General features: G+C 36.0%; 1 long non-coding RNA gene across 1 annotated transcript; it reads left to right on the top strand.

Moving 5' to 3' along the window:
* Positions 1-1,196: 1,196 nt before the first annotated feature.
* On the top strand, positions 1,197-10,822 carry LOC129619938 (uncharacterized). The gene is made up of 3 exons (XR_008698298.1): positions 1,197-1,735; positions 2,877-3,025; positions 8,560-10,822. It is a non-coding gene; the product is annotated as an uncharacterized LOC129619938 (long non-coding RNA).
* Positions 10,823-11,170: the final 348 nt, after the last annotated feature.

The following is an 11,170-nucleotide window of genomic DNA, read 5'->3' as shown; positions in this document are numbered from 1 at the left end:
GAGGGAGGAGGGAGTTAGAGGTGTCCCAAATGAGATGAAGTGGAATCAAAAGAGAGAGCAAGCTAGCCAGTAATCACTTCCTTATGTGCGCTCCACAGTCTGGACCACTCAGAGATGTTCATGGGGTTATACCGAGAAGAGAAGAGGGAGGAAGGAGACAGAGGTGGCCAGGAGGAAAAAAGGAGGGAATGAAAAGGTGAGAGACAGATCCAGCCAGTAATCAGTTCCCTAAGTGTCCTCCACTGTCTGGAATACACAGAGATTCAGAGTTGGGTAGAGAAGAGAAGGGGGAGGGAAGAGACAGAGGCGACCTAGTGGAAAGGACAGTCCAAAGGGGGAGAGAGCAGTCAAGCCAGTAATCTCACTCCCAAGTAAAAATAGGTACTGAAGATTGGGTTCTTAAAGGTACAAAACTGATAACAAATATCAAAAAACAAAGATTAAAATTCTAGAGTAGTGATTAGATTTTCAAAAATACAATATTAAAGAAAAGAAGAAGATAAAAAAGTCACAAAAGTTATTAAATATATATATATATGAAGTTTGCTTTTTAAAAGTTTTTTTTTTGAAAAGTAATAGTAGGTTATAAAAATAAAATTAAAGGAGTAATAGAGGACTTAAAAATTTTAAAAGTTAAAAAAAGAAAAAAAGAGTGATCATAAAAATAGTAAAAATATATCTAAGACTTTATCTGGCGGTGTTGTAGGCAGTGTGGGGTCAGTTCATTTTCGGATAGTTTTTTGGTCCTGCTTATATTTCTCAAGATCTATAGGCCCCTTCCTATGTAATCAATACTAACTGCTGCTGCTGCTGCTGCGTCCCTTCAGTCGTGTCCGACTCTGTGCGACCCCATAGACGGCAGCCCATTAGGCTCCTCTGTCCCTAGGATTCCCCAGGCAAGAATACTGGAGTGGGTTGCCATTTCCTTCTCCAGTGCATGAAAGTAAAAAGTGAAAGTGAAGTCACTCAGTCATGTCTGACTCTTAGCGACCCCATGGACTGCAGCCTACCAGGCTCCTCCATCCATGGATTTTCTAGGCAAGAGTACTGGAGTGGGGTGCCATTGCCTTCTCCGCAGTACTATCTACAGAGTTTTAATCTATTGCACCTTTCACTTCCAAGGCGGTTCTCTCGGTTTTACCTTCTGTATGCTGGTCTCTTCAGTGTCTGATTTCCGCCCTGACACAAGGGGGCGGTGGTGGACACTTTTTTAGGCTTACTTGTTTGGTCGCGCTGTGGGGAGGGAGGGAAGATGCAAACAAATAATACTGGCGTGCTTGCAGTGTCTCAGCCACACTGGGCCTGCCCCCGCTCACGATGCATGTGCCCTCCCTGCCCACACAGCTCAGGCTCTAGGTTGCTCTGCCGGGAACCGTCCAATGCCGGCCCTGGGCTACATGCACCTCCCTGGTCTAAGCCGCTCAGGTTCAGGCACTCGGGTACTCCTCAGAGCCTCAGACTCTGTTGGGCCTGGGTTTTGTGCCCTTCCCAGCTCGGAGCAGCTCCGGTGATGAGGTGTTTGGCGAATGTGGTCACTGCGACTTACCGCCTCTCCTGTCCCTGCCGCTCGGTTTTCTGGGTGTACAACCGGCGCACCTTCTCAGGCAGATGACTGTCCAGAACCCCAAGAAGTCTTCGTAAGCAAAGAAGCCTGCTTGCAGTTTGGTAGATAACATCTCTCTGGGGCTGCGATTGCCCCCTTCCGGCTCTGGCTACCTGTCACTGGAGGGGGAAGGTCTGCAGCCAGCTAGTTTTGTTCCGCCCTTTGTTCTGTGCGTGTGCCTGGTGGTGTCTTAGGGCCTTTCGCGTGGTAGCTATCCTACAGTCTGGTTTGCTAGCCCAAATTAGTTCGCCCTGATTAGCCTAGGGGGCATTCAGGCCCAATCCTTAGTCTAAGCAATGCAGCCCGCGCCTCCCTGCCCAGCCCCCGCTTGCTAGTGGCAGGCGCAGCCCTCTGTGCTGCTTCTCCGCTGGGGGAGTTACCCTTGGGCTTGTAATCTGTGGGTTTTAATTATTTACTTATTTTTCCTCCCTATTATGTTGCCCTCTGTGCTTCCAAGGCTCTGCACAGACTCGGCAGTGAGAATGTTTCCTGGTGTTTGAAAACCTCTCTTTTTAAGACTCCCTTCCCAGGACGGAGCTCCGTCCCTACCTATTTTGTCTCTTTTTTTGTCTTTTATATTTTTCCTACCTCCTTTTGAAGACAATGGGCTGCTTTTCTGGGTGCCTGATGTCCTCTGCCGGCATTCAGAAGTTGTTTTGTGGATTTTACTAAGCGTTTAAATGTTCTTTTGATGAATTTGTGGGGGAGAAAGTGATTTCCCCATCCTATTCCTCCGCCGTCTTAGGATCAACTCTCTGCCCTTTTTTTTAAGAATTTTAATTGTAAATGGGTACTGAATTTTGTCAGAGGCTTTTTCTGCACCTTTCAGATGATCATATGGTTTTTATCTTTTAATTTGCTAATATAATTTATCACATTGATTGATTTGCTTATATTAAAGAATCCTTGCATTCCTGGAATAAACCTAACTTTATCATGGTATATGAGCTTTTTGATGAGTTGCTGAGTTCTGTTTGCCAAAATTTTGTTGAGGATTTTTGAATCTATGTTCATCAATGATATTAACCTATAGTTTTCTTTATTTGTGTTGTCTTTGTCTAGTTTTGGTATCAGAGTGATTGTGGTCTCATAGAATAAGTTTGGAGGTGTTCTTTCCTCTGCAATTTTTTGTAAGAGTTTTAGAAGGATAGGCATTAGCTCTTTTCTAAATGTTTGATAGAATTCTTTGCAAAGCCATCTGGTTCTGAGCTTTTGTTTTGGGGAGATTATTATTATTATTATTTTATCACAGCTTCAATTTCAATGCTTGTAGGAGATCTAAGCGGTCCATCCTGAAGGAAATCAGTCCTGAATATTCATTGGAAGGACTGGTGCTGAAGCTAAAACTCCAATACTTTGGCCAGCTGATGCGAAGAACTGACTCATTGGAAAAGCCCTGATGCTGGGAAAGATTGAAGGCAGGTAAAAAAGGGGACAACAGTTCATGAGATGGTTGGATGGCATCACCGACTCAATGAACATGCATTTGAGTAAGTTCCAGGAGTTGGTGATGGACAGGGAAGCCGGGGTGCTGCAGTCCATGGGGTCACAAAGAGTAGGACACAACTGAGCGAATGAACTGAAATGAATTGTGCTGTTCATAATTTCTATTTCTTCCTGGTTTGGTCTTGGAAGATTGAACTTTTCTTAGAATCTGTCCATTTCTTCCAGGTTATCCAGTGGTTTTGCCATACAGTTGTTCATAATAGTATCTTATAATCCTTTGTATTACTGCATTGTTTGTTGTAACCACTCCTTTTTCATTTCTAATTTTGTTGTTTTGATTCTTCTTTTTTTTCTTGATGAATCTGGGTAAAAGCTTTTAGCCAATTTTGTTTATCTTCTCAAAGAACCAGCTTTTCATTTTATTAATTTTTACTTTTCTTTCTTTCATTTCTTTTTCATTTATTTACACTTGGATCTTTATTACTTCTTTCCTTCTACTAATTTTGGGGTTTTGTTTTTGTTGTTCTTTGTCCAGTTGTTTTAGGTGTAAAGTTAGGTTGTCTATTCAATGGTTTTCTTGTTTCTTGAGGTAGAATTGTATTGCTATAAGCTTCCCTCTTAGAACTGCTTTCAATGCATCCCATAGGTTTTGAGTTGTAGTGTTTTCATTGTCATTTTGTTTCTAGAATTTTTTGATTTCCCATTTGATGTCTTCATCAATGTTATTTAGAAACATGTTGTTTAATCTCCATGTGTTTGTGTTTCTACAGTTTTTTTTTCTTGTAATTGATATCTAGTCTCATAGCATTGTGGTCAGAGAAGATGCTTGATATGATTTCAATTTTCTTAAATTTACTGAAGTTTGATTTGTGACCAAAGATGTGGTCTATCCTGGAGAATGTTCCATGTGCACTTGGGAGTAAGGTGTATTCTGCATTTGGATGGAATGTCCTGAAGATATCCATGAGATCCATCTCATCTACTGTATCATTTAAGACTTGTGTTTCCTTATTAATTTTCTGTTTTGATGATCTATCCATTGGTGTGAGTGAGGTGTTAAAGTCTCCTATTATTGTGTTACTGTCAGTCTCTCCTTTTATGTCTGTTAGTGTTTGTTTTTTGTATTGAGGTGCTCCTATGTCAGGTGCATAGATATTTACAATTGTTATGTCTTCCTCTTGGATTGATCCCATGATCATTATGTAGTGTCCTTCCTTATCTCTTGTGATCTTCTTTATTTTAAGGTCTATTTTGTCTGATATGAGGACTGCTACTCCAGCTTTCTTTTGCTTCCCATTTGCATGGAATATATTTTTCCATCCTCTCACTTTCAGTCTGTATGTGTCTTGAGGTCTCAAGTGAGTTTCTTATTAGACAGCAGATACGTGGGTCTTGTTTTTGTATCCATTCAGCCAGTCTGTGTCTTTTGGTTGGAGCATTTAATCCATTTACATTTAAAATAATTATTGATACATATATTCCTATTGCCATTTTTCTTATGTTTGGGGTTGATTTTGTAAGTTTTTTTTTTTTTTTTTCTTCTCTTGTATTTCTTGACTATATAAGTCCCTTTAACATTTGTTGTAAAGCTGGTTTGGTGGTACTGAATTTTCTTAACTTTTGCTTGCTGAAAAGCTTTCTATTTCTCCATCTGTTTTGAAAGAGATCCTTGCCAGGTACTATAATTTTGGTTGTAGATTTTTCCCTTTCAATACTTTAAATATATCCTTCCATTCCCTTCTGGCCTGCAGAGTTTCTGCTGAAAGATCAGCTATTAAGCGTATAGGGTTTCTCTTTTATGTTACTTGTTGCTTCTCCCTTGCTGCTTTTAATATTCTTTCTTTGTGTTTAGTCTTTGTTAGTTTGATTAGTATGTGTCTTGGAGTGTTTCTCCTTGGGTTTATCCTGTATGGGACTCTCTGTGCCTCTTGGACTTGATTGACTATTTCCTTTTTCATGTTGGGGAAATTTTCAACTATAATCTCTTCAAAAATTTTCTCATACCCTTTCTTTTTCTCTTCTTCTTCTGCAACCCCTATAATTTGAATGTTGGTGAGTTTGGTATTGTCCCAGAGGTCTCTGAGACTATCCTCAGTTCTTTTCATTCTTTTTACTTTATTCTGCTCTTCAGAAGTTATTTCCACCTTGTATTTCAGACATTCTGCTGTTGATTCCTTCCAGACTATTTTTAATTTCAGCAATTGTGTTGTTTGTCTCTGTATGTTTATTCTTTAATTCTTCTAGGTCTTCATTAATTGATTCTTCCATTTTCTCCATTTTGTTTTCAAGGTTTTTGATCATCTTTACTATTTTTATTCTGAATTCTTTTTCAAGTAGTTTGCCTATTTCCTCTTCATTTATCTGGACTTCTGTGTTTCTAGTTTGTTCCTTCATTTGTGTAGTATTTCTCTGCCTTTTTATTATTTTTTTGTTCAACTTATTGTGTTTGAGGTATCCTTTTCCAAGGCTTCAAGGTTGAATTATTTCTTCTTTTTGGTTTCTTCCCTCCTAAAGCTGGTCCAATGGTTTGTGTAAGCTTCATATAGGGTGAGATTTGTGCCGAGTTTTTGTTTGTTTGTTTTTCCTCTGATGGGCCAGGCTGAGTGAGTTGGTAATTCTGTCTGCTGATGATTGGGTTTGTATTTTTCTTTTGTTTGTTGTTTAGATAAGGTGTCCTTCACAGGGTGCTACTGGTGATTGGGTGGCGCTGAGTCTTGTATTCAAGTGGTTTTCTTTGTGTGCATTCTCATTATTTGATACTCTCTAGAGTTAGTTCTCTGGTAGTCTAGGGTCTTGGAATCAGTGCTTGGACTCCAAAGGCTCAGGGCTGGATTTCTTCTCCTTCGGTGAGTCTAAGCTCCTTTAAGTCAGGAAATAAGGGAGACTCTGGAACTTTTCTTGCTGTAATCACCTGTGTCACTAGACACTGGCATCCTCAAATCCTTGTTTCATGGACAGGTTTATCTATCCTGCCACATCCTTGTCCAGAAGTCTGTAACCCGGTTAATCCTTTGATTCCAAGGGAAGAGCTTTTTTAAAAAACCACTGATGCCAAAGTTCTACGTGAATAGGTTCTGATTTAATTTATATTTAATTTAATTCATATTAAATTAATTTAATTTAACTCATTTAATTAATTTACTTCAAATTCTTGAGTCAGAGCAAGTCATTAATTTTTCTTTATAAAGTTCATCTGGTGTTTCTAAAATACAGCCAGATTTGGGAACCACTGTGATGAATCTCTATTGCCTATTAACCCAAGCTAGAACTCCTGTAGCAGGCACTTCAGGTGCTTTCCCCAGATTTTTTTTTTTATTTTATTTTATTGAGGCTTAGTTGATTTACAATGTTGTGCTTAACTTCTGCTATAGAGCAAAATGACTTGTTACACTTATACATATATTCTTTTCATGTTTTTTTTTCCATTATGGTTTATCTCAAGATATTAAATACTGTTCCCTATGCTATATAATAGGACTTTGTTATTTATCCATCAATATTAGTTTGCATCTGCTAATCCCAGGACTGGAAGTTAAAAATTGGCAGATATAAACCAGTCAGATTTTTTAGAGTCTCCCTGTTAAATATGAATGCATAGTCATAGTTAATGAGATGTTTAAGGAAAATATAAAAAAAAAGAAAAGAAAAAATGAACCCAAACAGCAAAACAAAATTAAAGTGGTCCCAGAAAAAAATAGAAAAATTAAGCTCAGAATGGGATTGTGTTTAGAAAGTTTTGATTGGTATACACAGAAAAAATATAAGAAGATATTTCATTTTTAGAAGCAAAAATTTTAGTAAATAAGGTGAGAGGCCTTAAGAAAGAAAATGGAAACAAATATCTTGAAATCTATACATAAGTGCAAATAAAACTCAGTAACACAAAAGCACAAAGAGTAAATACATCAGACATTTGGAGCACTGACACGGGGAAGGCAACTTTCAACTGAGAACGATCACAGACTACAGAATGGAAGATATTGTTAAATGAGTAATGAAAATTTCCCAGTGTTTAATAATGTAAGCCTCCAGATTCAAAGGGTATATATACTTCTAGAAGCAGGTGTGATAAATGAATAATCAAAGCAAAAAAGATTTAGCACAGTCACATATTATTCTGAAATTTTACTACGAAGATAGAGGTTAGATTGCTAAATCTAAAAATCAGCTCACCATTCATATCTTAACTTTTCCTGCATAAACATTTAGTCCTTGAATTATTTCCTCTTTACTTTTTAAACTGGATTTTTAAATTTTAACTTTTTAAAAACAACTTCATTTAAGTATAATATTCATATAAAAAAATTCAGGTTTCAACTTTTTAATTAAACGAATTTTGAAAATTCAATACTTCTAAATATATTTATACACACATACACACAGAGTTATGGAACCAATAATACTGTCTAATTTTAAAACAATTTCAGTACCCAAAAAGTGAACCTACTATCAACGAGAAATCACTTCTTACCCCTTCCCAATAGCCCTAGGCATACATTAATCTACTCTCTGTTTCCATATAGCTGCCTACTCTAGATATTTTATATAAATGAAATAATAAATAATCTTTTGTGTCTGGCATTTTTCACTTATAATGTTATAGAGGATCATTCATGTAGTACTTATTAATACTTTATTTTTAATAATATTGTTTAATAATTTATAGTACATTGTCCATTCATTTTTCAATAAACATTTGAGTTCTTTCCACTCTTTGACTATTATGAATAATGCTAGCTTAAATATTTATTTATAGATTTTTATGTATACACTTGTTTTCATTTCTCTTGGGTAATTATCAAGGATTGGGATTTCTGGGTCATATGGTAACTCTATTTTTAACATTTTGAGAAACTGCCAAACTATTTTATATAAAGTAACTATGTGATTTTACATTTCCATAAGAGAAGTGAGAATAAATATGTTATTATACTGCCTTTTTCAATCATGCACATAATTACCTCTTCCTGTGTTCTATTGCTTGGGATCACTTCCTTTCAGCCTGAAAAATTTTGTATTTCTTGTAAGACAAATCTGCTCACAAAATATCTCAGGTTTAGTTCATCTAGGAATGTCCTTATATACTCTTCAGTTTTGAAGGAGAATTTTGCTGCATAGAGAATACTTGGATAACATTTTTTTTTTCCTCCCTTTGAGCACTTTGAAGTCATCCACTCCCTTCTGGTCTCCACTTTTTTCCTGAGGAGAAATTATGAGAAATAAATTTTAATTTTATTGTGACTCCTTTTTTTTAGATTTTTTAAAAATTTCTTCCAAAGTAATTGCTTTTTCATTGACTTTCAATAATTTAATTATGATATGTCTGTATATCAGACCCTTTTATCCTACTAGGAGTTTTTTGAGCTTCTTGGATATAGATTACTATTATGAAGAGAAAGAATTTGGGAGGTTTTTAATCACTTATTGACATATTTTTTCTCCCCCATCCTCTCTCTCCTCTCCTTCTGTTATTAACATACATTAATGGTGTTCCATGTTTCTCTCATTAGGCTTCCCTGATGGCTCAAACGGTAAAGCATCTGCCTGCAATGCGGGAGACCTGGGTTCGATTCCTGGGTCAGGAAGATCCCCTGAAGAAGGAAATGGCAATCCACTCCAGCACTCTTGCCTGGAAAATCCCATGGACGGAGGAGCCTGATAGGCTACAGTCCATGGGGGCCTCAAAGAATCGGACACGACTGAGTGACTTCGTGATTCATGATGTTTCTCTTAGGCTCTGTTCAGTTTTTTCCATTCTCTCTTCTCCAGATTGTATAAATTGTATTGATTGATCTTCAATATCATTGAATTCTTTCCTTTCAGCTCACATCTCCTGTTGAGTTGTGGGATGAAATTTTCATTTCATTTTTTTTTTACTTTTTAAATCCAGAATTTCCATTCGTTTTTAAATAGTTTCTCCATCTTTATTTGAAATTGTCTATTTGGTGAGACTTTCCTTTAAGTGTTTGAAAATGGTTTTCTATGGTTCTATGATCACATATAATAACTGCTTTGAAATCTGCGTCTGCTAAGTTGAACACTGGGGAACTTAAAGGCATATTCTGTTCTCTCTTTTTCTTGAGTATGGGTAACATGTTGCTTCCTTTGCCATGTCACATAATACTTTGGTGAAAACTAAATACTTTATATAATGTTATAGCAATTCTGGATTCTTATTTCTTATTCCTCAGGGTTTATTGTTATTGCTCTTTTTGTTCATTTGTATGTTTGGCTCAGTGAATTCATTGCTCTGATTCTGTGAGATCCATTTCTCCCATGGTGTACAGCCTCTTGATGTCCATGATCAATTTATTTTCCTTATTTTTATTTTTAAGCTTAATGTCCTAGTATTCACTCCTATGTCAGCATATATTAATGATCAACCATTGATCTTTCAGAGGATGTGCTAGGTCACACTTTTCCATTTGTGTATGACTTGGGGATTGATTTCAGATTTCTTGAAGTTTACAATCTGTCCTACATTCACCCAGGGATTTGAATGTACTGTCCTCATGAGCTCCTAAGACAGTGCATCAATTTTGGAGATGCAATGTGCAATTTGAGGATTCTAAATTGATTTCCTTATGCCATCCTTGCCTGAACACAGCTTAGAAATATTCCAATATACATAAAATATTTTTATCTCAGTTTGTATACCAGTAATGTAGAGAATGTAGAAAAGTTTACTCATAATTTTATAAACTTGTTGTACAATTATATTAATTTTCAAATGGACTTCTATACCAGATAAATCACTTTTAAGAACTAACCTGTAGAGATGCACACATGAAAAAATGATCCCTCATGTTACCCTTTTATGATTTTACTCACTTTCCTCACACCCCAATCCCATCCAAACTCCTAGAACCTCTAACCATTCTTCATTTCTATTATTTTATCACTTGAAGACAGTTTTATAAATAGAATAATATAGTATGTAACATTTTCGGATTGTTTTGTTTTCATTCAAAGTATTATTAATTCTTCGGAGATTCTTCTAAGTTCTTATGAGTATCAATACTTTAATATTTTTTATTGATGAGTACTATTGCATGATATGAAGGTACCACCATTAGTTTAACCATTTACCTCATAAAGGTTTTTCAAGTTTAGGCTATTTTAAATAAAACTTCTCTAGGCATTTAGCTACAGGATATTGTATCAAGACAGCTTTTCATTTTTATCATATAAATGCACAGGACAGTAGCTGGATTTCATGGCAATTACATGTTCAATTTTTAGAAATTTCTGCACTGTTTTCCAAAGTGGTATTACCATTACCAGAATTTGGTATTATGGCTTTTTTCTTTTTTTTTTTTTTTTAAGCTATTCTTTTCATGTGCTTATTGTCATCTATATATCCTCTTTAGTGAAAGATTTGTTGAGGTCTTTATATTTTCAAATTATGTAATATTTTTCTTTGTTTTGTTTTTATGGTTGTGTTTTGAAAGTCCTTTAAGTATTCTAGATACAAGTGCTTTTCCAGATTATGGCTTAAAAATATTTTCTTCAAGAATATAATTATCTTTTCCTCCCTTTAATAGCATCCTTCACAGAACAAATGTTTTTAACTTTATAAAGTCCACTTTACCATTTCTCATTTTGTAGACTGTATTTTTTCAGTGAAATCTAATATATTTTATGTAGTTCTATATCACAAAGATTTTCTACTATGTCGCTCTTTAAAATTTAATTATTTTACACTTTATCTTCAAGTTTATGATCTAATTTGTGTTAATTTTTGTATATTTTATGTAAGATATTACATAGAATTAGTGTTCTTATTTTAAAATATGCTGCAAGCATTCTTAGTTGCTCTGTCATGTCTGCCTCTTTGCGACCCCATAGGGTGTAGCCTGCCAGACTCCTCTGTCCATGTGGTTTCCCAGGCAAAAATACAGTAATGGGTTGCCTCTTCCTCCTGTAGAGAATCTTGCAGAGTTATGGATCAAACCCTCTTTTCCTTTATTGGCAGTCAGATTCTTCACCACTGAGCCACCTGGGAAGCCTTTAAAATATGGTACAATTTGTCAATGAAATCACCTGGGATTGGCAGTTTCTTTGGGGGAGATTTAAATTATAAATTCAGTTTCCTTGATAGCTACAAGGCTATTCAATTCT

The sequence above is a fragment of the Bubalus kerabau genome, chromosome 9, assembly GCF_029407905.1.
Source record: "Bubalus kerabau isolate K-KA32 ecotype Philippines breed swamp buffalo chromosome 9, PCC_UOA_SB_1v2, whole genome shotgun sequence".
Lineage (NCBI taxonomy): Eukaryota > Metazoa > Chordata > Mammalia > Artiodactyla > Bovidae > Bubalus > Bubalus kerabau.
The sequence above is the reverse complement of the archived record's forward strand: the minus strand, read 5'-3'. Positions and strand labels throughout refer to the sequence as shown.